This window comes from Anabrus simplex, chromosome 6 (genome assembly GCF_040414725.1).
Source record: "Anabrus simplex isolate iqAnaSimp1 chromosome 6, ASM4041472v1, whole genome shotgun sequence".
NCBI lineage: Eukaryota > Metazoa > Arthropoda > Insecta > Orthoptera > Tettigoniidae > Anabrus > Anabrus simplex.
This window is the reverse complement of record NC_090270.1, coordinates 141471364-141497729: the sequence shown is the minus strand read 5'-3', so window position 1 is coordinate 141497729 and position 26366 is coordinate 141471364. Positions and strand designations below refer to the sequence as shown.

Sequence of the window (26366 nt, the reverse complement as noted above, 5' to 3'; positions counted from 1 at the left end):
TAACATCTTCAGTTTTTGAGATATAATTCTCCTCATAAAAGGTGTTCAGCACGTTTTCCCCCCTTTTCACCCCCCTCCTTAATGGGATTTGAAAACAAAAAATACCTGTTTCTTTATTTTTAAAGGAGATTCCAAATACCAATTTTTACGCCTGTAAACTTTTAAGTTCTTGAGATATTGGTATCTTCACATTAAGAATTCACCCCCCTTTTCATCCCCTTAGCGACGGAATATCCAAAAACCCTCCCTTAGTGAGCACCTACACCCTAATATAAAGGTATTTCTAAAATTTCGTTTCTTTATGTCCAGTAGTTTTCGCTCGGAGTCAGTCAGTCAGTCAGTCAGTCAGTCAGTCAGTCAGTCAGTCAGTCAGTCAGTCAGTCAGTCAGTCAGTCAGTCAGTCAGTCAGTCAGTCAGTCAGTCAGTCAGTCAGTCAGTCAGTCAGTCAGTCAGTCAGTCAGTCAGTCAGTCAGTCAGTCAGTCAGTCAGTCAGTCAGTCAGTCAGTCAGTCAGTCAGTCAGTCAGTCAGTCAGTCAGTCAGTCAGTCAGTCAGTCAGTCAGTCAGTCAGTCAGTCAGTCAGTCAGTCAGTCAGTCAGTCAGTCAGTCAGTCAGTCAGTCAGTCAGTCAGTCAGTCAGTCAGTCAGTCAGTCAGTCAGTCAGTCAGTCAGTCAGTCAGTCAGTCAGTCAGTCAGTCAGTCAGTCAGTCAGTCAGTCAGTCAGTCAGTCAGTCAGTCAGTCAGTCAGTCAGTCAGTCAGTCAGTCAGTCAGTCAGTCAGTCAGTCAGTCAGTCAGTCAGTCAGTCAGTCAGTCAGTCAGTCAGTCAGTCAGTCAGTCAGTCAGTCAGTCAGTCAGTCAGTCAGTCAGTCAGTCAGTCAGTCAGTCAGTCAGTCAGTCAGTCAGTCAGTCAGTCAGTCAGTCAGTCAGTCAGTCAGTCAGTCAGTCAGTCAGTCAGTCAGTCAGTCAGTCAGTCAGTCAGTCAGTCAGTCAGTCAGTCAGTCAGTCAGTCAGTCAGTCAGTCAGTCAGTCAGTCAGTCAGTCAGTCAGTCAGTCAGTCAGTCAGTCAGTCAGTCAGTCAGTCAGTCAGTCAGTCAGTCAGTCAGTCAGTCAGTCAGTCAGTCAGTCAGTCAGTCAGTCAGTCAGTCAGTCAGTCAGTCAGTCAGTCAGTCAGTCAGTCAGTCAGTCAGTCAGTCAGTCAGTCAGTCAGTCAGTCAGTCAGTCAGTCAGTCAGTCAGTCAGTCAGTCAGTCAGTCAGTCAGTCAGTCAGTCAGTCAGTCAGTCAGTCAGTCAGTCAGTCAGTCAGTCAGTCAGTCAGTCAGTCAGTCAGTCAGTCAGTCAGTCAGTCAGTCAGTCAGTCAGTCAGTCAGTCAGTCAGTCAGTCAGTCAGTCAGTCAGTCAGTCAGTCAGTCAGTCAGTCAGTCAGTCAGTCAGTCAGTCAGTCAGTCAGTCAGTCAGTCAGTCAGTCAGTCAGTCAGTCAGTCAGTCAGTCAGTCAGTCAGTCAGTCAGTCAGTCAGTCAGTCAGTCAGTCAGTCAGTCAGTCAGTCAGTCAGTCAGTCAGTCAGTCAGTCAGTCAGTCAGTCAGTCAGTCAGTCAGTCAGTCAGTCAGTCAGTCAGTCAGTCAGTCAGTCAGTCAGTCAGTCAGTCAGTCAGTCAGTCAGTCAGTCAGTCAGTCAGTCAGTCAGTCAGTCAGTCAGTCAGTCAGTCAGTCAGTCAGTCAGTCAGTCAGTCAGTCAGTCAGTCAGTCAGTCAGTCAGTCAGTCAGTCAGTCAGTCAGTCAGTCAGTCAGTCAGTCAGTCAGTCAGTCAGTCAGTCAGTCAGTCAGTCAGTCAGTCAGTCAGTCAGTCAGTCAGTCAGTCAGTCAGTCAGTCAGTCAGTCAGTCAGTCAGTCAGTCAGTCAGTCAGTCAGTCAGTCAGTCAGTCAGTCAGTCAGTCAGTCAGTCAGTCAGTCAGTCAGTCAGTCAGTCAGTCAGTCAGTCAGTCAGTCAGGACAAGTTATTTTATATATATAGGTATATCATGACAGAAGGAAGTATGTGATAGGAAGATATCCAGGTTTCTGTTGACAGATAAAATATTTCACATAGGTCATCGGCCCTTTGGATAAGAGAAAGGCCTGAGTACGGAATATGGACGAGTGTCTTCATTCTGGTACTACGGGAAGGAATTTGGATGTGGAACATTGAAGTTAATTTATGTGGCCTAAATGCACCATTAGCTGATTTGTATATTAGCTTTAGATCGGCTACTTTCCTCCGAGCTGAAAAAGTTCAGAGGTTTAATTTTCCAAGCACTTGATTAGTGCTCAGTTTGTGTTTGTGACAGACAGGGACCCTGGCTCTAACGATTGCACAGGTCAAGGTAGCTCAGATTTAAAAAAGAAATGGGCCAGATTGGAGAGGCGTATTCGATAAACGGTAACACACTGGAAACGCAGAATGCTCTGAGGGCATTTTTATCTAATACGTCAGATAGCTCGTTAGATGACCCTGTTTATATGGGAAAGAAATCACAATTTACTATCAAAATATACTCCAAAATCTTTTTGATTATCGACGATGGACATTGGTTGATTCAGCAGGTGATATTCATGAAGTAAGATGGAGTTACGAACCGTGAACGAAATGGCGGAACACATGGAGGGATGAGATTTAAGACGTCATCTAGTGCACCATTGTGTGAGTGAATCAAATGCTCTTTGTAAGTAGATTGTATCTGTGAAAGAATCGATTTGCTTGAATATTTTACCATCATCTGCAAAGAGAGGAAAGTTTCTGAATGTTTCAACGTTCATGGGACACTCCTAGCACTCATCCAGAGCTTTCTGAATACAATATTATAGGACGTGGTCCTTGATGAATGCAATTCTTCTCCCGCCACCACACACTCCATTCGGTGTATCGCACTGTTTATTAATGATCTTATCGATACTGTTTCCAACAATTCATGTAAAATTCTGCTCTGTTATGTAAGAAATTTTGCACAAAATACATGGCTATATATGTTTTTGGGTTTGTTCTGAGAGGGAAATGACTGTTCAAATAGGTCCGATAAGGAACACATGCCTTAAACTAGAGATGCCGAAATGACATTTTCAAATTTTTTCTCGTGAGACACCAGTACGAGATAACGTTACCCATGGTTTCTCTATTTCAACCAAGGAACAAGAGAATATAAAAGTGAAAATTTGTTCCAGATGAGCCGTACAAATCTAGTTATTCATTTGCACCAAGTGTTTAAATGATGATAGCCACAACACACACTAAAATTTCATGATGGAAGATTGAGGTGGGATTATTAAACAGAAAGTTTCATGATACTCAATAAAGGAATTGCTAAAATTATCTTTACATATGGTGGTTCAACTGTATTCTTGACCGGACACAAGGTAGGTGTGACAGATATTAACTCGTAGGGTAAACGGACAAATTCAGTTTCACATAATTCATCTGCGACAATGTAGCTTGAATTAGTTTAGAGTCACTCAATTACAAAAGTAGCACAAGTATAGTTGTGGACATCAGCAAGTATAAGCTGAAAGTGCTACTGCGGATGACGCGTATGGATGTCGATGAAAAGTGAGATGTACGCTACTCCGGTTGACACCAACGACTTTGGAGCAGCGTATCAATAACGCTTGCGCAGCTGTTTGACAGGACCCAGGTATCTTGGATCGGCTTCGCCAGTCCATGGCGGACACTTGAGCATCTCTTCTGATGTGCCCTATGTGTAGGCCACCCAGAAATTAAGTTTCCCTATTTCCTTTATTGTAAAGTAAACGTATTTAGCCGGGAAATATGAGCATGCGCAACAGATCTAGGACGTAGAAATCATATACTGGCCGGAAAAGTCTCGCCTGGTGTCAGCAGCGCAGTAGCAGTGGCTTGAAATGGCGGCTCGTATTCTTTCTACCGCCACCTGCGAGGTTCGGTCTGTGATAAAGTTTTTACGGAAATTGCTATGGGCCATCCAAAACAAGAGGTGTGTAATGCTCAGTGCGGGTGTTGTGTGTTCCATGGCATTGCTCGTCCAAATATGGCTCAGCGCTCAGCAACGCTTCTGCAGGAGTTCAGCTGGGAGGTGTTTGGTCATCCACCCTACAGTGCTGATATTGCTCCCAGCGATTTCACTCTTTTCTTGCACCTCATTGAATTTCTGTCCTCCTGTCAGTATTTTCATACGGGCAAAGATCTCAAGACGAATGTCATACTCTGGTCTATTCCCAGGTGACTGACTTCTACGACACAAAAGTTGATCCTACGATATGAAAAGTGTCTGAGTTCTGGTGGTGATTATGGTGTAAAATAGCTCCAGCATTGCTGTTTCTCGTGACGAAGTTTTTCATGTAACTATGTTGTCTTTTTTAAATAGGGAAACTTAATTTCTGGGTGGCCTTCGTATATCCTGTAGCTCCGTCGTATGTAACTCAATAACAACGCATTGTAGGAAACATGTTCATAGAACATTTATTCTTGTTTTGATCCCAGAAATCACTTCTCAACGTTTGTTATACGTCGTAAATGTTCAGATACACCCTGTATATATGTCCATGAGAATCTAATAATTTTTCACTGATACCTTCTCAGTGGAACCGTCATCTGTCTTTCCTATCGAATAGAGTATGACTTTTTTTGCTCGTTGTGACCCATAGTTAGATACCATTAACAGGTCAAGTGTCAAGTTGATACAGGGCGAGCGACTGATAACTTCAGTACAAAGATAGAACTCCTCCAATAAGCTAGGTCGTAGATGCAAGTGAATAGTGTCTGCAGTTGCACATCTAAAGCTAATAGTTCGCTGGGAATCTATTCCAAATCCAAGACTCAATCCAGGTAAGGTTTTTCTTTTGCTACTTGGTTTACGTCGCACCGACACAGATTAGTCTCGAACCCACTATCTCCCGATTACTGGATACTGGCCTCACTTAAGCGACTGCAGCTATCGAGCTCGATTCCAGGTAGGGCAGCGGTATCAAATCATCTGTCATTTTCAGTTAAATCATGATACCCAAGCTTGATGACAAGTAGACAGGGTTGGCTAAGTACTTAACTTGTTACATTATCTGTCATTTACTATTAATTTACTTCGCATAGAAAACCAGTCTTTTACGCAGTTTTTTCTTTTGAAAATGATTAATATAGAAGTTCCTTTAATAATATTACATATGAAACTTTAGTTTCTAAATATGTTTTATATAGGCATTTATACACAGATTATACGAATATGATTGTTCTCGAAATATATTTTTTAGGAATGGGGAAATCCGTTTATATATACGTCTTGCATCACAGTACTTGTGAAATGACAATTTCTTTGGAATTAATTTCAAAATATTCGCTTCAAATTCCTTCACTATATTTTTAATAACTGTGCATAGAATACGTTGTTTTATAACAATGAAATGAAACAAACACGGAAGTGAAATTTTTTATGTATAATATTTTACAGGCAGGCTTTTTAGAGGAATTTACACTTAACCCAAATGTCAACTACCAAGGTATTAAATTCTGATGTTATTGTTTTATTAATGCCGGGTCCTTGGTTGAATTACCAGCGTTTTGGTCTTCGGTTCAGAGGGTTCTAGGTTCGATTGCCAGGAAGGGCGAGGATTTTAACTGCGTATGTCTTCGGGACCGGACGTTCGTTTTCGTCTTAATACACGTTTCTTCATCTACATGCAACATACCACACTACCTACCACCATAGAAGCACGAAATAGTAAATAAGCTACATCTCTCTCCAAAGGTTTGACGTTAGGAAGGGCATCCTACCATAAAACTCTGCCGAATGCATATCAAGTTCTGACTCGAATAGATTGGAGAAAATGAAGAATTTATTGTTTTATTAATATTGCAAACTTACTTACTATTTACTAAGTAGGCCTACGCATTTATAAATATTTCTACTATTACTATTTTATTCAAGAAATGGAACGTGCAACATATAAGTAAGCTTATTTTCAGTGATGGAAGAAATACAAGAAAAAAGTAATTGGGCTGTAATACAGTTATCTGGGACATAGTTTACTCAATTTATTTATTTATTTTAAGTTTTTAGCCAACATAGAACTACTTTAATCAGGTTTATGGAGGTGTTTCTTATTTTTGTCAGCCCAATACTGTTTCATCCTTTCTGAACGTAATTTTCTTTTTGCTTCCTATTCTCTGCTTGTTGATTTTCGTCTGTAGTCTAGTGTGTTTATCTTTCAATATCTTGAGTGTATTTGTTTTGTATTTTATAGTCATCTTCTATTGCAATATGCAACTCTCTCACGTCTTCTTTAACTTCTGTGATCCATCTAATATTATTCTTACTCTTACTCTTCTATAAGTTTCTATTATTTTTATACTGATTCTATTTTCTGGTGACCGTATTAGATGTCCTAAAAATGATATTCGTTTCTTTTACATTGTGCTGGTCACAGGTTCTCATTCTTTATAAACTGTTTCATTGGAAGCTAGTCTCGAGACTCTGTTTATTTGATAATTTTTATTTAAATGTTTTCTCACTATTCTCCGTTCTAGCTTGAGTACTCTATCTATTGCAACTGTGACTGTTGTTTTGAATAATGTTTCACATGCATATATAATTTATGGCTGGGTGACTGTTTTGTAGTGTTTCAATTTGGTTGCTTCTGAGAGACACATTTTATCATATGTATTCTTGGTAACATGCTGTGTTGTAACTAGTTTATCTATTCTATTTTGCCACGATAGTTTCTCGTTTAGTCCACCTCTGTGGTGTAGTGGTTAGTGTGATTAACTGCCAACCCCGGAGGCCCGGGTTCGATTCCCGGTTCTGGCACAAAATTTGAAAAGTGGTACGAGGGCTGGAACGCGGTCCACTCAGCCTCGGGAGGTCAACTGAGTAGAGTTGGGTTCGATTCCCACCTCAGCCATCCTGGAAGTGGTTTTCCGTGGTTTCCCACTTCTCCTCCAGGCAAAGGCCACGACCGCTTCCTTCCCTCTTCCTTGTCTATCCCTTCCAATATTCCCATCCCCCACTAAGGCCTCTGTTCAGCATAGCAGGTGAGGCCACCTGGGCGAGGTATTGGTCATCCTCCCCAATTGTATCCACCGACCCAGAGTCTGGAGCTCCAGGACACTGCCCTTGAGGCGGTAGAGGTGGGATCCCTCGCTGAGTCCGAGGGAAGAACCGACCCTGGAGGTAAACGGATTAAGAAAGAAAGTTTCTCGTTTAGATTATATGTGATTATTTCACCTAAATATTTAAATTTTTCTACAATTTTTATTTTTGGTCTCCCAATTACAACACAAAAGTTACTTTTTCAACAAGAAATCACTAAAATTGCAGTTACTTCATAAATCGCCAGTCTTTTTTAAAATTTTATTTGTTCGGGGCGTCGACCCATTGGAATCTTTTGCCCTACTAGCACCATACTGTATGAACCTGCGTGTAATTGGAATGGCGGTAGTGTGGAATGTTGTGGGGGAGGAAAGCAAGATTAAGGACGTCACGAACACCCAGTCCCCAGGGCAGGGATATAAATCATTACAATTAAAAGCCCCTGACCCTGCTTGGAATCGAACCCGGGGCCGCCGGGTGACAGGCGGACGCGTTGCCCCCTGCACCACGGGGCCGGACATCGCCAGTCTTAATGGAATCATTGATTCCTTTTTTTCCCCGCATCTGGCCGGATCAATACAAAAGTTTGCAGAGAAGTAGATATTACTTCATTCTATGCTCTTTTTTTTAGGATAGAGAAATTAAATGGCTGTGATCACCAAACATATTTTGGAACTCTCAAAATTACTTTTTCTCCCCCATAATTTTTATTTTAGTTTGTGACTTCTAGAATTTCTAGTAATTTGCCATTTTTTACTTTACATTGTAATAACAACAGCAACGATATTTGTTTGTTGTACCACGAAGTACATTTTTATGGTTTTTGGAGACTCCGAGGTGCTGGCATTTTATCCCGCAGGTGTTCCTTTACGTGCTGTTTACTGTATAAAATAATGGGTTTTTCAAAAATTCCCTTTGCTGAACCAAAGAAAATATTTGCATTTGCTGAAAAGACGCTCTACAGGAGCACTGTGTTTAGTTTTAAGAACAGTGAAGGTTATCATACGATAAGTATGATGCCTTTGGAATTACTGGAGAGGTAATAAAGTACCCCGTCCAGCACTGGTGACGCTACTGGTTCTGCTGTAGTAAATCTGAAAAAGTTAGCTTTTACCATTTCTGCTTCCATGCGTTGCATATCAATTACTAGAATGTAATGATTGCTATAATGTAACGATTATAATTATTGTACCGGGCGGTACACCTCCACGCCGCTAATTCAAACTTTGCGCCAGTTGAAACTCCCCTACTGGAGGAAGTCTGAACCTTATCTAATGTGTTAATTTTCAAGTTTCTCAGAAGATGTCACTACTTGGAAATTTTGAAGTTTCTGAACTGGGTCGTTTTCGACGTATTTTTGTTTTGCTTGTAGTAAGAAGTGTGAACATTCTCTTCCAGAGGACACTACTGAAGAACTACAATGGTGCACCCTAGTGCGAAGTGAAAGAACTGTTTTTTGGAGAAATTTTTATTTCAAAAGTTTGTTCCTTGTTAAATTTCTTTCTGTTATTGTTTAAGTTGGCTGTATAACCCTTTCTTTCCCCTTGTTTTGAATTTAGCCAATCCCGAATTTATTTAATTAATTTATGACCAATCCGGTGTATCTTCTCCAAAGGGGATATGTTGCTTAACCCTAGCCAATAAAGTTTTTGTGGGAGGGTGTTTTCATTCCTGAAACGCCTCGAACTTTCCGCGAGAGTATATAAACTGCTGATTTTCGGGTCTCCGCGCCACTTCAGTAACATCTTTCAGTGTGTAAAGTACGTAGCAGGGGGCGGGAAGCGCCTCTTTCTTCGGGCAGCAGTTCATCCACAAGGTAATGGCCTTTTAATAACTTCTTTTCTTGCTAGCTCAGCAGTTTAACTCTCGGGGCAGGTCTGAAGCCTTTTCCATGTAACTTTCCTTTAATAATGTAAAGACACTCGGTGTCAATTCTTTCTGTTCTAACTACATACTGGGATAGAGAGTGCTTAACCCTCTCGAGCTCCCACTCATATTGCATTGAGGTGAACTTATTTTCACAACCTTTCTTCCTTAACGTTATGTAAATTGTTTCCTTCTATAAGTCACCTCTTTAGTATGGGATTAGCCCTTGCATTAGCGGCCTAGAGCCAGATTAGGTTTTAAACAAAATGTATTAGGAGTGCAGATCGCCTCCTCTCAAATTGGTATTTTAGAGGCCATGTAATTAACCTTTTCTCACTTAATAGGCCTCAGTAGGTTGGGTATTTTACCCCTGTGTTTATGTCCTTAGAGGACAGCTTGAATGTGGAATTTGGTGTGGCCTTTGACAGGCTTAAATTTTGAGAGCGAGTTGCTCTTTCTTGAAAATTTTGTTTTCTGCGCGCCTCAAGGAGGCTTTACTGTGTAATTTGGAGCAAGTGCTCCTGGGCATGAATGGGGTTTTCTGCCCCTCTGTTGAAACTTGTTTTGGGGTAAAACTGGGCTAATTGCTCAAGAATTGTGAGTTCGGGGCTCGAAGCCCAAATCCTGTAAATACTGTAATTGTACTTTGTTGCCTTGCTACTCTGTACCTGCCATGCTTGTTATTTCTTGATTTTGAAAAGAAAATATAACCTTGTTAAATTTTATCTTAACGTTAATTTCGTATTTTGAGGCCCGTTCACCCCCGCACCTTCTTTCACCTCTGCTGTTCCACAGATACCTCGGAACAATTATATTAAAAGAAGTAAATCACAATTTGTAAACAGTAACGATAGCCCGCCTCTGGTGTACCGGCTCTGCCACGAAATTTGAAAAAAAAAGGCTGGAACGGAGTCCACTCAGCGTCGAGAGGTCAACTGAGTAGAAGGGGGGTTGTTTCCCATCTCAGCCATGCTCTAAGTGGTTTTACGTGGTTTCCCACTTCTCCTCTATCCCTTTCAGACCTGAAAGAAAACTGGAGGTGTGAATTTTTGTTTGTACGTCAAGAACTGATTAAAATGCTCCTCAATACACATATTAATAGTTTATTTTACAAAATAAAAACTAACATCCGAAAAACAGGACCCACACAATTGTGCGTATCAAAATTCAAAACCTCGTTGTATCACGTACGATGGTGTAGCTTCAAAATTTAATGTTCACTAACCAAAGTACACACTTCATTGAATATATTCCGGTATTCAGTAAAGCTTCTAGATTAATATAAACGCAGTAAATAAATACTTACTTTCGGCACTACTGCTTCCTGCCATCTCGCCGATCAACTGTGCTTTTTAAACTCTTCTTCCTTCGCCCTGGCGGTCAAGCGCATAATAAAATCAATTGAAATACACGCCACGTGTCCTGCACAATCACTGCAGTCCGGTGTAGCGCCGAAAAAACATCAAATACGGTCAGGGATAACTAAAATACGAACCCGCACAATTGTGCGTACTCGGTCTGAAAGGGCTATGCAAATGCCGGCATGGCACCGAACTTAACGCCACGGCCGGTTCCTTCCCTCTTCCATGTGTACCCCTTCCAATCTTCCCACTCCCCCACAAAGCCGCCGTTCAGCATAGCACGTGAGGCCGCCTGGGCAAGGTACTGGTCTTCTTGCCCATGTGTGTCCCCTCCCCCCCCCCGGACCCAAAGTCTCACGCTCCAGGACACTGCCCTTGAGGAGGTAGAGGTGGGATCTCTGAATGAGTCCGAGGGAAAATCCAGCCCTGGAGGGTAAACGGATTAAGAAAGGAAGAAAGAAAGAAAGAAAGAATGAATGAATGAAATAAAAAGTAACGATTATAAGTAAACATTACTAAAAGTCTATTCGTTACAAGTAATTCGATTACTTTTATTCAATTTTCTTATCTTTTACACTGTGAATTTTACTTAAATTTGCCTATGGTAATTATGACAAAGGCAGAGTAGACACATGCGCTATACGACTATCGATGCTTATGTTCGTGTGCCATTTTGACCATGTAGGTCCTCTGAAAGAACGCATTCCACGTTAAAATGGCACTGTATAAAATGAGTTGACTTCTTGTACGCTATACTGTAAAGAAAGGAAAGGATGATTGAATATAACATTGAAATTCTGATTTTGCTTGCAGAATAGAAATGTTATTTATTTAAATCAACTTACCAAAACCGTGGTTTGTCACAAGACAAAGAATACCAACGTTATTAGCCTTCATTGTTCTTTAAAATGGATTCTTGAAGTTACTTCTGCCATGTGCATAGAGATGTATTCTTCATATTGAGATTGAGCCTCTTAAGGTCATTAGGGAGATCTAGCGCAATAGCGGTTTGTCCAAACGTAATTCGCTGAGAAACTTAGAACATAGAAGAGGAATGCTTCCTCCAGCTGACCAGCGTGTCAGTTAATGTATGGTTTATTACTCTTTACTGTCTAGTATACCACCGGTTATTTTTCTTCAAAATCATCATTAAACTCCCTCATTTGACATCATTTGGTATTACATTACATTACATATAAAATGCATTCGACTGAACGTTTCATGATTTTATTTTGCGAACGTCACTGAGTCCGCCTCTGTGGTGTAGTGGTTAGTGTAATTAGCTGCCACCCCCGGAGGCCCGGGTTCGATTCCCGGCTCGGCCACGAAATTTGAAACGTGGTACGAGGGCTGGAACGGGGTCCACTCAGCCTCTGGAGGTCAACTGAGTAGAGGTGGGTTCGATTCCCACCTCAGCCATCCTGGAAGTGGTTTTCCGTGGTTTCCCCACTTCTCTTCCAGGCAAATGCCGGGATGGTACCTAACTTAAGGCCACGGCCGCTTCCTTTCCTCTTCCTTGTCTATCCCTTCCAATCTTCCCATCCCCCACCCAGGCCCCTATTTAGCATAGCAGGTGAGGCCGTCTGGGCGAGGTACTGGTCATCCTCCCCAGTTGTATCCCCGACCCAGAGTCTGAAGCTCCAGAACACTGCCCTTGAGGCGGTAGAGGTGAGATCCCTCGCAGAGTCCGAGGGAAAAACCTACCCTGGAGGGTAAACAGATTACGATACGATACAAACATTACTGAAAATTACATTCCAAAACAAGAAAATTTTATGAATAAGATATATATTTGCCTTAACCTAATAAAATTTGTAAAAATATGGCCATAAAATTAATAATTATGATATACTTCTTTGTTAAAGCGTAATGTTAAACCATGCTATGTTCGTAGATTTTAACCTATTTGTTACATATTAAAAACATTAAAATATGCTAGTATGTTGTTCGGCGCACCATAGAAGTCATGTTCGCGTGTCACCTATTGGCACGCGCGTAATAAGATTCGCCATCCCTACGCTAGCCTCTAACTGAATTCCTTTGATAGTGATTTCAGAGAGCTAGCACTTCTTCTTGTAATTTAAAACTATACGTGGGTAGATCTGTACTCCTTACCTGAATGGTCAACGTTGAGGCCTTCGGTTCAGAGTGTCCCGTATTCGATTCCCGGACGGGTCGACGATTTTAACCGCGTCTGATTAATTATTTGGGCTGGGGGACTGGGTGTTTGTGTTTGTTCCAACACTCCCCTCTTCAAATTCCGACAACACACCAAACTACCAACCATCACAGAAACACGCAATGGAAATTACAGCCCTTCGAATAGAATTGGCGTCAGGATGTGCATCCGGTCGTAAAACACGGGCAAACCCACATGTGCGACAGAGTTCGCACCTGCAACCCCACAGGTGCGGAATAATAATAATAATAATAATAATAATAATAATAATAATAATAATAATAATAATAGTGGATCTGCATTTTCTGGCAGTCGACTTCAGTTCTCTGTCCGACTTGGGTCTTGAAACTCACTGTGAAATCAATAACCGTTGCAGTCTTGGTTTTTGGTACGATTGCAATCATGCCGATACGGCGGGTGCTTCCGTTAACTGCTATACCATGAACATCCTTGAATACACTGGCCTTTCTGTTGAAGGGAGGAAGCAGTGAATGAACCAATTTTGTGATGCCTTGTATTACTCAGGTTTTCACTAAATCCCGAGATATGTGCTAGGGTTTCTGTCTCGCTTATGTAAAACATACAGTGGTTACAGTCTTGATATCTGCCCGACATGACAATAGCCTGCATTCTTATCACTTGTCTCCATTCAGCGCTGCACTACCGCCATGTTAACTGATCTTGATATTATAGGACTCCTTTTCGTTTCTGAGGTAAAGCACACTTGCTGCCACCATTGCCATTACAGTAGAATCTCGATATCTCGAATAAACTCGGAGATAAATTTTATTTCGAGTTATCGAATGCCATTTTTGAGCATGTATAGCACATAATTGAATCATACCTATCTATGGGCTTATACTGAATACATTATTTTTAACAGTAAGAATTACACAAACAAACTCTATTTTATGTCATCACTTAAATTATAACCCTTATTATAGAAATTTTCTAGAAGACAGCATACAGTACATACAGTAGTGAAACTAGAAACATACCTCTGTTAACACTTTTGAAACCCCCTGTGGGTGGGGGCTGTAGAATAACACCCACGATATCCCCTGTCTGTCGTAAGAGGCGACTAGTAGGGGGCTCAGGGGATCTGAACTTTGGAGCGTGGGTTGGCGACCACGGGGCCCTCAGCTGAGTCCTGGCATTGCTTCCACTTACTTGTGCCAGGCTCCTCACTTTCATCTATCCTATCCGACCTCTCTTTGTCAACTCTTGGTCTTTTCCGAACCCGACGCTATTAGGTTTGCGGGGGCTAGGGAGTCTTTCATTTTCACGCCCTTCGTGGCCCTTGTCTTCCTTTGGCCGATATCTTCATTTTTCGAAGTGTCGGACCCCTTCCATTTTCCCCTCTGATTAGTGTTATATAGAGGATGGTTGCCTAGTTGTACTTCCTCTTAAAACAATAATCACCACCACCACCACCACTAACACCTTTGAAAGAAACCCGTTAGTCTCTTCTGTTTGTAATTGTTAACCTTTCCTCGCTTCACGTTGGTACTCCTCGTCAAGAGCACGCAGTCGAGATTCGTAAATGGACCTCATCATCTGCGACTTCCGTGGTTGCTTTCGTACGTGACCGGTAATTAATTCACACCCGAGAAACAGCGAGGCTTCGCCGATTTTCTGATTGCTAGAAGTTTCAGTTTTTCGGTTCCCGTTATATTAGCTCCCATCACTGTAACCCTTTCTTTACTTGTTAACTGTTCCTCACAAACCACAAATGCCGCATTGCACAGTTAATGTTGCACAAAATTCGAGTTACAGAATATTTTTTGCTTCAAGGGAGGAAATGTTTGCTTCGAGAAATTGAGAAATTCGTGTAATAGAGAAATAAATACACGTGAATAACAGGACAAATGGGCACGACCGAGCTCGATAGCTGCAGTCGCGTAAGTGCGGCCAGTAATCGGGAGATAGTTGGTTCGAGAACCACTGTCGGCAGCCCTGAAGATGGTTTTCCGTGGTTTCCCATTTTCACACCAGGCAAATGCCGGGGCTGTACCTTAATTAAGGCCACGGTCGCTTCCTTCCCATTCCTAGGCCTTTCCTATCCCATCGTCGCTATAAGACCTATCTGTGTCGGTGCGACGTAAAGCAAGTAGCAAAAAAATGGGCACGAAATTCAAGTTACTTCGAGATACTGAAAATTCGAGTGATGGAGGTTCGAGTTATCGAGGTTCGACTGTATTTTAATTTAGATTTTTAAAAAAAATATTATACACGTCAAATGTTCTAAAACATGGAACTGACATGTACGCATATGAATCCCGATAATTAATTAATTAAATAATTTCGTGTGGCTATTTCTAGCCTTGTAAGGCAGACCCTCCGATGAGGGTGGGCGGCACCTGCCATGTGTGGGTAACTGCGTGTTATTGTGTTGGAGGATAGTGTTATGTGTGGTGTGTGAGTTGCAGGGATGTTGGGAACAGCACAAACAGCCAGCCCTCGGGCCATTGGAATTAACCAATGAAGGTTAAAATCCCCGAACCGGCCAGAAATAGAACCCGGGACCCTCTGAACTGAAGTACAGTACGCTGACCATTCAGCCAACGAGTCGGACATTCCGATAATTATACAGGGAGAATAAATCGACATTGCTTAGTACATTGTGCGCGATTAAGAGTGGAGTTCCCCACGGCAGTACCAGTGTACGAATGATACGAGTAAAGAATTGACATCAGAGGCTTCTAGAGGATGATGTTATACTGTACAGATTAAAAAATAACGTATAAGATTGTGAACGACTGAAAAAAGACCTCGGTTTTGTGAAATGGACACACGACTATGGTATGATAGTAAACGGGATGAAAGTCAGGTTGAGAGCTTCACGAAGAGGGAAGGTCCCTAAGTTTTAATTACTGTGTTGATGGGGTGGAAGTACCTCACGGGGAACACTGTCAGTACCTAAGTTTTAATATTATGTTGTATGTTGGGTATTAAACACGAAGGATGGTTTGATCCTCCACAGCTCCACCAACAACTGTCCTAGGCGTCACTGAAGAGGCGTACTAGAGAAATGAGGAGTGAGGTAGCTTCCATTTTTTTTTGCTAGTGGCTTTACGTCGCACCGACACAGATAGGTCTTACGGCGACAATGGGATAGGAAAGGCCTAGGAATTGGAAGGGAGTGGCCGTGGCCTTAATTAAGGTACAGCCCCAGCATTTGCCTGGTGTGAAAATTGGAAACAACGGAAAACCATCTTCAGGGCTGCCGATAGTGGGATTCGAACCCACTATCTCCCGGATGCAACCTCACAGCCGCGCGCTCCTAGCCGCATGGCCAACTTGCCCGGTAAAGAGGTAGCTTCCCGTTGCTTTCCTCACCGAGTCTGAAGTTCCTATCACATATCAGTCTGCCAAGTCCACTGAAAAGCATGTACCATTTGACCCTATGAGTGATATTTTCACACCAATCATAACAGGGACTGGGTGCAGAAGGAATGGCATTACTAGCATCGCTCAGACCTCGGTCACTTTCGTATTGTCAAAGCCAAGGATGATACTGATACAGGTCAATGATCTCGTAGTAACAAATTTATTCTAGCCCATACCAGAAGACATAGTGTACTAAACGCTACATCTCGCCAGCAAAGACATAGTATTAATATAATGAAATATTTTAATTCGGGTAATCACATAAAAGGGTTTGTAAATGAAAGTTAAAGATCTCTTCATATGGTTATGAGAGTATTTAGAAATTGGAGTAAAGATGTAGAAGAGAAGATAAGTCACTGGTAAGACCACCGGGCGACTTGGCTGTGCGGTTAGGAGCGCGCAGCTGTGAGCTTGCATCCGGGAGATAGTGGGTTCGAATCCCACTGTCGGCAGTCCTGAAGATGGTTTTCCATGGTTTCACATTTTCACACCAGGTAAATGCTGAGGCTGTACCTTAATTAAGGCCACGGCCGCTTCCTTCCAACTCCTACCCTGTGCGTCGGTGAGACGTAAAACCACTAGCAATTAGAATATGACTCCAGTGTATGGAACCCTCATCATAATTACTTGATTCGAGAAACGGAAAAAAAAATCCAAAGAAAGCAATACGATTTGTTCCGAATGATTTCCAACAAACTTGTAGTGTTATAAAAACGCTGCTAACTTTGGGCTGGGAAGACTTGGAAGTAAGGAAACGAGTTGGAATAATACGTGGCATGCTCCGAGCTGTCAGTGGAGAGATAGCGTGGAATGGCATGAACAGACGACTAAGGTTGGGTGGTGTTTTAAAAATGAGTAAATATCACAATATGAAGATAAAGTAGGAATTCAAGGTGATAAATTGCGGCAAATGTTCATTTATGGGATAAATTCGATACATTTTCAACTTATTTGTAATTACTTAAGAAAAGACTAGGTTAACAACTGAGTGGGATTCTGCCATCTGGATGTCAACCTTAAAAGCAGATAAATGGCGACTGATTGATGTTGATGATTGATGATTGATGATTGATGAGACGCCAAACTAATCATTTCTCAAGAAGGATCTATTGTCCGGAAATCGTGGTTTGGGCGCTGTGGGGTGTCAATGTTTGGTAACATCTGGGATATAGGGAAGGGTACGCGTTCCATATTATCACAATAAAACCTCCATCAATCTAACAAGAGCATCACCGAGCTCGATATCTGCAGTCGCTTAAGTGGGGCCAGTATCCAGTATTCGGGAGATAGTGAGTTCGATCCCCGCTGTCGGCAGTCCTAAAGATGGTTTCCAGTGGTTTCCCACTTTTACACCAGGAAAATGCTGGGACTGTACCTCAATTAAGACCACGGTCGCTTCCTTCCCACTCCTAGCCCTTTCCTATACCATCGTTGCCATAAGACCTATCTGTGTCGGTGTGACGTAAAGCCAATTTTGTAAGAAGAAAAAAACAAGAACATGATATGGTGTATTAAATTACAAAATAGGTTCAAATTGTCTATCTCCAAATTTATTACAGAGCCTACATCGGCGGGACCGAGACTGACTTGCATTATTAAATACAGCAGGATTGAAACCTATCCAAGGCATTTGACAGGCTAGATCACGGGAGCTTACTGATGAAAATGGAGGCTATTGGACTAGACAAAAGTGTGGTTTAATGGGTGGCTAAATTTCTAGAAACTAGAACTCAGAGAATTAGAGTAGGTGAAGCGTTATCTGATCCCGTAATGATTAAGACGGGGGGGGGGGGGTCCGTAGGGCAGTATTATTGGACCTTTATGTTTCCTGTACATACAAAATGATCTGAGTAAAGAACTGGAATCACAGATAAAGCTATTTGTGGATGATGTTATACTGTACAGAGTAGTAGATGAGTTACAGGATTGTGAGCAACTGTAGGGGAACCAGGCGCGGCGGTTGTAGACCCGCCTAACACAATTTCAAACGAAAGATCAACGAATATAACTACATAATATTACGGCATAACATACATTGTTTATTTAATGCCGTATAATATAACAACAATAACGCCTAATTCTCTTACGCATAAAATAATATCAATTTAAGCGACGAAAGATTCGCATCTGTCGAATGATTAAAATACACTGAGTGGCCTGAAGTCATGGGAAGACACTGAATGTGATGTTAATAACGAGTTGCTCCTCCGCGAGCCCTCGAAAGGGCAGCAGTACGACGAGACATCGATTCTACAAGGTGTTGTTGGAATCGTTCTGGAAGGATCTGGACCTGCGCATCTTGCAGTGCTATCCACAGTTGGTCTTGTTTAGTTGGTGCGGGGTTCATGGAGCATACAGCAGCGTCGACAGCACCCCATAAATGCTCGAGTGGATTAAGATCAGGGAATCTGGAGGGCTAATCCATGCTTCAATGGAGTGCTCCTCTAATCACCTGGTGATATGCCCCATTGTACTGTTGAAACATGGCATTTCCATCAGGGTACTCTAGGGCCGGAAAGGGATGCAGATGGTCTGAAAGAATGTCCACATAACGTGCACCTGTCAGCACTCCCTGCAGCCGAACAATGGAGGCTGATTGCGACCACGACAACGCCGCCCAGACCAGAACTGAGCCACTTCCCGCCTGGACACAACCTTGTTGACAGGCAGGATCCATAGCTTTATGGGGCATACGCCACACTCTCACGCGCCCACCTGCTTGACACAACTGGAACCGGAATTCATCGGACCATACCACATGCCGCCACTGTTCCATGTTCCATTGCCGATATTCGCGGGCCCATGCACGTCGTTGAGCTGTGTGTCAAGGTGTCAGCAAAGGGACACGACCTGGTCCTCGGCTGGTGAAGCCTGTGCGGTGCAGGTGCCTCCTTACAGTCCTGGTAGAAATGGGTTCCTGACTCCCAGCATTCAACTGGGAGGTGATCTGACTCACAACAGCCCGTCGAGCCCCCAGTATGGTTCTGAGGAGGCGACGTGATGTCCGTTCGTTAAGCACCTGTGGTCTTCCCGTGCGGCGTTTTACGCGGGTGGTAACATTCTGTCTGTGATATTGAAGATTCACCTTCGACACTGTTGACGTTGGTGATTCGTCCGTCGGATGGAGACGTTAATCCTTGAACAGACCATTTGGTGTTATTCGACAGGAATGGGCTACGTGCTGACATCTGGTATCTTCCTACCCTATAATTAATCCTACATTCAGATGCCAAGTTACCCTTGGGCGTCAATTAGGAATATCTGCCCCAGCCGGGTCGAACATGCCCTACCGAGCTCGATAGCTGCAGTCGCTTAAGTGCGGCCAGTATCCAGTATTCGGGATATAGTAGGTTCGAATCGAACCCCACTGTCGACAGCCCTGAAGATGGTTTTCCGTGGTTTCCCATTTTCACACCAGGCAAATGCTGGGGCTCTACCTTAATTAAGGCCACGGCCGCTTCTTTCCCACTCCCAGCCCTTCCTTGTCCCATCGTCGCCATAAGACCTATCTGTGTCGGTGCGACGTAAAGCAACTAGCAAAAAGCATGCCCTAGGACACTCCCGGCTCTAAAAGCCACACGGTAAAAGAAAACAAAAATTTATTTATGAGCACCACTGCCGTACATTACGTAGCGCGTCTGCAGTTAGGAACTGTATTGAATTTTGAACCTTAGCCTGCCCCGTCTTGTCTTGGAGTCCAGATAAGTGTTACGTACATCGTGATAAGGAGAGCAAGGCGGATGCGACAAAGGTCAAACCTATAACGCTTAGAATTACTGCAGTCGTTCTTTATTGTGAATCAATAACAAATAAATCATTGCTAGAGTGCTGGTGACAGTGATGATTGATGTTTTGAGAGAAAGTATAACTGGGCAACCATGCTTTTTCAAGAGGACAATCTGGAGATGAAAATGTGCATTTGGGTCATGGTGGAAAATATTTTTGGAATCTTCTAGATAACGGTTCAGTATAATAATAATAATAATAATAATAATAATAATAATAATAATAATAATAATAATAACTAGAGGATCCGGGCTACTCCGCAGCATTCGTTATAAATAGGACTGATAACATGTCTTCGTATAAAATTGCTCCATGGGCTGCCCGAGTAAGTTTTCGAACGTTTACGTTCAGGACAAATGGGAATATAGGAATTTCCTGTTAATTAATATATGTGTGGAGTAGTTTTTGTAGATTTCTTTATTGTGATGTTGATTGTTAATTTACGAACTATTTTTTACAATTTGTTTTATGTCGCGCCGAAACACATAGATCTTATGGCGACGATGGGATAGGCAAGGGCTAGGAATGGGAAGGAAGTTGACCCCGTGGCCTTCATTAACGTAAAGCCCCAGCATTTGCCTGGTGTGAAAGTAGTGATGATGATTATGATGCTTTTTGTTTAAAGGGGCCTAACATCGAGGTCATCGGACCCTAATGGTACGAAATTAGACTAAATGGAATGACAAATTAAAAGTACAAAATCCTCCACTGACCAGAATTCAAAACGTGAGGACGAAGAATGAATGGATGGATATGAATTTAAAACAATCAGTGGATCCGACCCGCAATGCCTCACCATCACAGAAACTAGCGTTAAACAATAGTGTTACTGACCAAGGGACTGCGTCTATAGCATAATACTGAATCAATGATGCTTGTGGCCTAAAGGGGTCCAACATCCAAGTCATCGGCCCCTCATAATGGTACTTATCGCTAGGAAAGTAGAACCATGGTATTTGTTATGTTGCGGTACTAATCAAAAGTAGCGTAGACTCGCGGCATTTATGGTTCTACTCACAGTAATGAAATTCGCACATGGAATACAGACCTATGGTGTTTCGCACATTACAGGCAACGCAAGCCCATGGTGTTCATCACATACGTGTTCTAATCACAGGAACCCGCACTATTCCGTGGTGTTCTTCATAAAGTGGGTACTAAGCATAGGCAAGCTAGAACCATAGTGTCGCTCCTAAAGTGGTACTAATCACGGGTACTGTAGAAGCCGGCAACGCACTCTGTCGCTACTAATCACAAACGTATTGGGTAACCAACATAGTGGTACTAAGCGCAAGTAAAAGCGACCCATGTTTTTCCCCGTGTGGTGGTACTATTCGCAAGTAGTTTCATGGTTATAATGCACTCATCCCTTGGTCGCCCCTTTTAGTCGCCTCTTACGACATGCAGGGGATACTGGGAGTGTATTCTTCGTCTGCGTCCCCCACCCACAGGGAGTTGTGTGTTTAGTCCGCGGGAGGTATTTTATTTCCCTCAAGTCCGCCGGCAAGCCGTTTAGGACCCCCCTATCAGCCACTTGGGACGCGCCACGTGGGAGTATCACATCTCCCGCTGCTACGCCAGCGTAGTAGGTTCGTAGGTGTGAAAGTTGTAAACCACGGAAAACCCCCTTCACAGCTGCCCGCAGTGCGGTTCGAACCCAGTATTTCCCTAAAGCAAGCTGACAGTTGTGTTACCCAAACCGAGCAGCCATCGCTCGGTTTCTACGAACAATTATGTAGCTTTAGAGTTATTGTCGTGTGTTTAATGAAAGTTTTGGATTGTTTTGTTTCACGTTGAAATTGGTTCTTGTGGCAGCCCAGATTGTCTGGAAAGCAACTGATCCTTTCAAATAATATAAATAATTGATAACCGATCAGCCTAGAGAACCCCAAAATTGTGAATTCAATACTGATCTCTGTCATTTGGGATATTTTCTTTCTCACCTTCTTATGAGCCGCATGCGGATAGACCGAGCTAGATAGCTGCAGTCGCTCAAGTGCGGCCAGTATCCAGTAATCGGGAGATAGTGGGTTCGTGGCCCACTGTTGGCAGCCCTGAAGATGGTTTTCCGTGGTTTCCCATTTTCACACCAGTCAAATGCCGGGGCTGTACCTTAATTAAGGCCACGGCCGCTACCTTCCACTTCCCAAGCCTTTCCTATCCCATCGTCGCGATAAGACATATCTGTGTCGGTGCGACGTAAAGCAAATAGCATGCGGATAGAGGCTGAACGTGGACTTCAACAGCATCTTCAGTGTCACGATTCATCTCAGTGACCCCGAAAAGTTTGGATTCGACATTAATATTGGTCGTTTTCGTTTTTTTCTTACATGTCACCTCCTCCCCCAGGGGTGCTAGGTGTGTCTTACGACCACAATATTTCTCTCCAGATAGTATTGAGTCATATACATGCCAAGTTTGGTTGAAATTGCAGGTTTGCTTATAGTCCCCGTCATTTTTGATCGTTTAGCTTTGCCGATATCTTTACTTAAATTTGTGGCCCCTTAACTGTACGCAACCCGCTAAGCACAGAATATATTGCGGGCTAGGGTAAGCCTTCGCCTGCAATTATTAATGATTTGATTTTAGGATTACTCAAAGTTGACAGAAATCAGATACCTACCAATGCCTGACGATTCACTGGCAGGTATTTCCAGAGAGAATGAAAGAAAAACTAAGCAAATCTATCCTGTCCGACCTCCCTTGGTCAACTCTTGGTCTTTTCCGACACCGACGTTATTAGAGCATTTGAGGCCTAGGGAGTCTTTCATTTTCACGCCTTTCGTGGGCTTTGTCTTTCTTTGGTCGATATCTTCATTTTTCGATGTGTCGGACCTCTTCCATTCTTTTTTCTCTGATTACGGTTATATAGAGGATGGTTGCCTAATTGTACTTCCTCTGAAAGCAATACTCACCACCACAATCACCATCACCAGTAGAACGGAAGGACGGAATGGACAACGCTGTTTTTAATAAACTCTTTTCATATATGGATTATTATTATTATTATTATTATTATTATTATTATTATTATTATTATTATTATTAGAATCACAACTTGGGGTCACCCATGACATGAACAAATGATTTAGTTATTGAATAACATTTATTCTACTTGATATAAGGAAATTACTTACATTTCAGTATATTAAGTTCAAAACAGAAAGGAATTCATCAAAATATCAAGTGATATTGTTTACAGAACAACGTTTTGATAAGTGCTTTTTTAACTTTCAATATTAAACATTTGTCTAGGTGAATATTTAGTGTCTTATTGTTTATATCTTCGCAATATTTAACTTAATAAAACAAATGGCTTGTATTTGTGCACGGTAAGGTAATTAACTGTGATAACACACAATATGATGCACGTAGCATTGTTATTAATACATTACAAAGGAAATATTTTAGTTACGTCTCCAAGAAAACTGTTGTTATTATTTGAATCATTATTAATATCGCGTACATTGTTCCACAGTGGAAATTCTGAACTCAATTTGCTTGCATATCTTTGCGTGGAGACAAAAAAGACAACAGCTTGACAGCGTGCTTATATGAGAAATATATTCTGAGAATTATACTTAAAGAAGAGGGCATATCACAGTGAGAGGCAAAAAAAAAAAGAAAAAGCCGAATAGATTTACACTCAGTTTAAATTAAAATCCGTCATATTTTGTATTTTACATTTATAGTATTGTTACGAATATAAAATTCCATCTGTGTCACTACTCTAATTTATTTCAGGATGGCCTAATAAATGCACACACACACATTTAAACACAAACAATTCTAACCAGTTATGAATGGCCACACACTAATTACCAGTCTATTTACAAATCTCTCTTCTGTACATACGCCCAGGAGTCCTGGCCGGTTGCTACCTGGGAAAGTCTATAATACTTACTTGCATTTCCCCCCCAAGTCCAGTCACCTTGTACAGCCACTGTGCGTAGACAGCTGGATTTGAACACAGTGCCACTGGCTATACAACACTCGATGACTGTTCGTTGGTTCGAACTCCAATGATAGTTCGGTACTGCACACAGCCACGTTAAGAGAACAACAATTAGCAACAGCTCAACAGTATCCAACAGCAGGACGATACTCACAACAGCGAGTATTAACATACGTCCAATTATCCTCACACTCACGATAACTGCTTTAATCGCTGATTTACGATGGTCCTCAATCCACAGAAGTGCACATACACACAGTACTGTAAGGCATACACAGTCTTTCGTTCTGTTGCCTCCAGTTACACACTCACTGGACACTCCGACACCACAACCACAGCTCCATGTTTAGGCCTCGGTGGGACACTAGTGACAGCCAATACCCCTGTCGCCCTCAGCCCAGCCACCGAACCCCAGCTCACTGAGTGGCACACTGGCTCCATCGAAGCCCAACTGTCGCTCACTCTAACACTGACTCCCACACGGAGTCCAACACTGACGGACTCTCCGGGGCTCGTCTCCCTTTTTATAGCTCGCGTAATTTGATCCAGAAATTTCACGATATCACTGGGAATCTGAAAGAAACTCACAGGTAAGGCGGCCGCCGAGAACAGTAAACGGAAAGGCCGGCCCCGCCCCACAGGCTGGCTGGGAGATTCCAGGTCTTCTGAGTCACCAGCCCCTTCCTGTAAATACCTAACGGAGCTACCACGGGGCTGACACGTAACAGTATTTATAGTGACATTAGTTTATCTAGAAGTAAAACGAGACGTTTAATTTGTAAAACGAAATGACTACTAAAATAATTATTTTCTGGAAACACTCAACATCCGATGTAAATAACAGATTTGCTATTGTCGTTTGGTGCTGTTCTCTGAACGGTCCGCACAATGGCTACGTGATCCCAAGCAGGAGCATGCCTTTAATGTTGTACGAACTAACATACTAACAATGAGTGCTGTGGGTCTCGTGTGCTAAGGCTTTTCACACTCTTCATGTCGGAAGTTAGTGTTCTAAGGTGACTCATGTCAGCGAGTTTTTACCTTCCTATAACCCACCTCCTTTGGTAACTGTATCCCTCCGTATGTGTTACGAAGATGGACATGAAGATGACTGAGGTTGGACGTCATTAGAAGATAGTCACCAGCTCATCATCAGATGATGTCCGGCTCCATGGCTAAATGGTTAGCGTGCTGGCCTTTAGTCACAGGGGTCCCGAGTTCGATTCCCGGCAGGGTCGGGAATTTTAACCATAACTGGTTAATTCCCCTGACACGGGGACTGGGTGTATGTGTCGTCTTCATCATCATTTCATCCTCATCACGTCACTCAGGTTACCTACAGGCGTCAAATCAAAAGACCTGCACCTGGCGAGCTGAAGTTCTCGGACACCTCCTGGCACTAAAAGCCATACGCCATTTCATTTTTTTCATCAGAAGATTTTGGAGTCACCAGCTGATCAACAAGATTTTGTAGTCACCAGCTTATCAGACGATTTTGTAGTCACCAGCTCATCAACAGTAGATTTTGGAATCACCATCTGATCACCACAAGTTTTTGGAATCAACAGTTGCAGCTTCAAAGAGAAGAATACACCTGGAAGAGCACATTTCTTTCGGCTGGTGTTGGGGGAAAAGTGTTGAAAGAAAATTGTCTTTTCTTTGCTAGGGGCTTTAAGGTCTTATGGCGACGATGGGATAGGATAGGCCTAGGAGTTGGAAGGAAGCGGCCGTGGCCTTAATTAAGGTACAGCCCCAGCATTTGCCTGGTGTGAAAATGGGAAACCACGAAAAACCATCTTCAGGGCTGCCGACAGTGGGATTCGAACCCACTACCTCCCGGATGCAAGCTCACAGCCGCGCGCCTCTCCGGAAAATTGTCTAGTAAGGTAAAATATATAAGATATGTGGGATGACTGGCTTAAAAAGGAATTGTAGAGGTGGGTAGTAGTGGAAATCACAATAATTTCGCAGTGGAAACGAGTGGCTAATGAACGGTGGGAGCTGAGTTTAAGGTCAGTGTTGTAGTATGAAATGGCAACTGGGCTGTCGAAAGGAATATAGTTGTCAAAATCCATTCAAGTGCATTTATTGAGAAAACAGGAAGGGAAATATGACGTTTGTGTCTGCTGCGCTTAAAGAAGTTATACGAAAAGCCTCTCTGGACAGTAATAAATAAACTTAGGAAGGGATGGGAAAAGGAAATGACCAGTGTTTTGGATAAACCAGGTGAACCCATAATAGATCTCATGGAATCACTGGACAGATGGAAGGAATATTTTGAAAATCTTCTCAACATAAAAGGACATCTTTCTGGTGACGTCGCGACTGAACGAGCTTGTGGGGAGGAGGACAATAACAATAATGAAGTTACGCTTGACGATGTGAAAAGGATGATGAACTCCTTTCTCATAAAGCAGCTGAATTAGATGAAATTAGACCTGAAATGGTGAAATATAGTGGGAAGGCAGGGATGAAAAGTGACTTCATAGAGTAATAAGATTAGCATGGAATGTTACCTTCTTATTGGAAGAAAGCAGTAATTGCATCTATCTATATGAAAAGTGAAAGGAAGGATTGTAACAACTATCGAAGTATCTCACTAATCGTATACTAGGCAAGGCGTTCACTGCGATTTTGGAAGGGAGGGTACGATCAATTGTTGGGAGTAAGTTGTACGAGAACCAGTGTGATTTCAGACCACAGAGGGGCTGTCAGGATCAGAGTTTCAGTATGCCTTAAATTGTAAA

At 42.5% G+C, this 26366-nt stretch overlaps 1 protein-coding gene across 2 annotated transcripts in view; it reads left to right on the top strand.

Annotated features, from left to right (window-relative positions):
* Positions 1-4715: 4715 nt before the first annotated feature.
* Positions 4716-26366, top strand: part of LOC136875572 (cytochrome P450 9e2) — a 62008-nt gene continuing 40357 nt past the window's right edge. Inside the window, exon 1 of one of the 2 annotated variants that reach the window (XM_068228074.1) lies at positions 4716-4828. The gene's annotated coding sequence lies outside the window, so the exon portion shown is untranslated. The remainder of the gene's footprint in view (positions 4829-26366) is intronic. The other variant, XM_067149117.2, reaches the window with a different exon arrangement.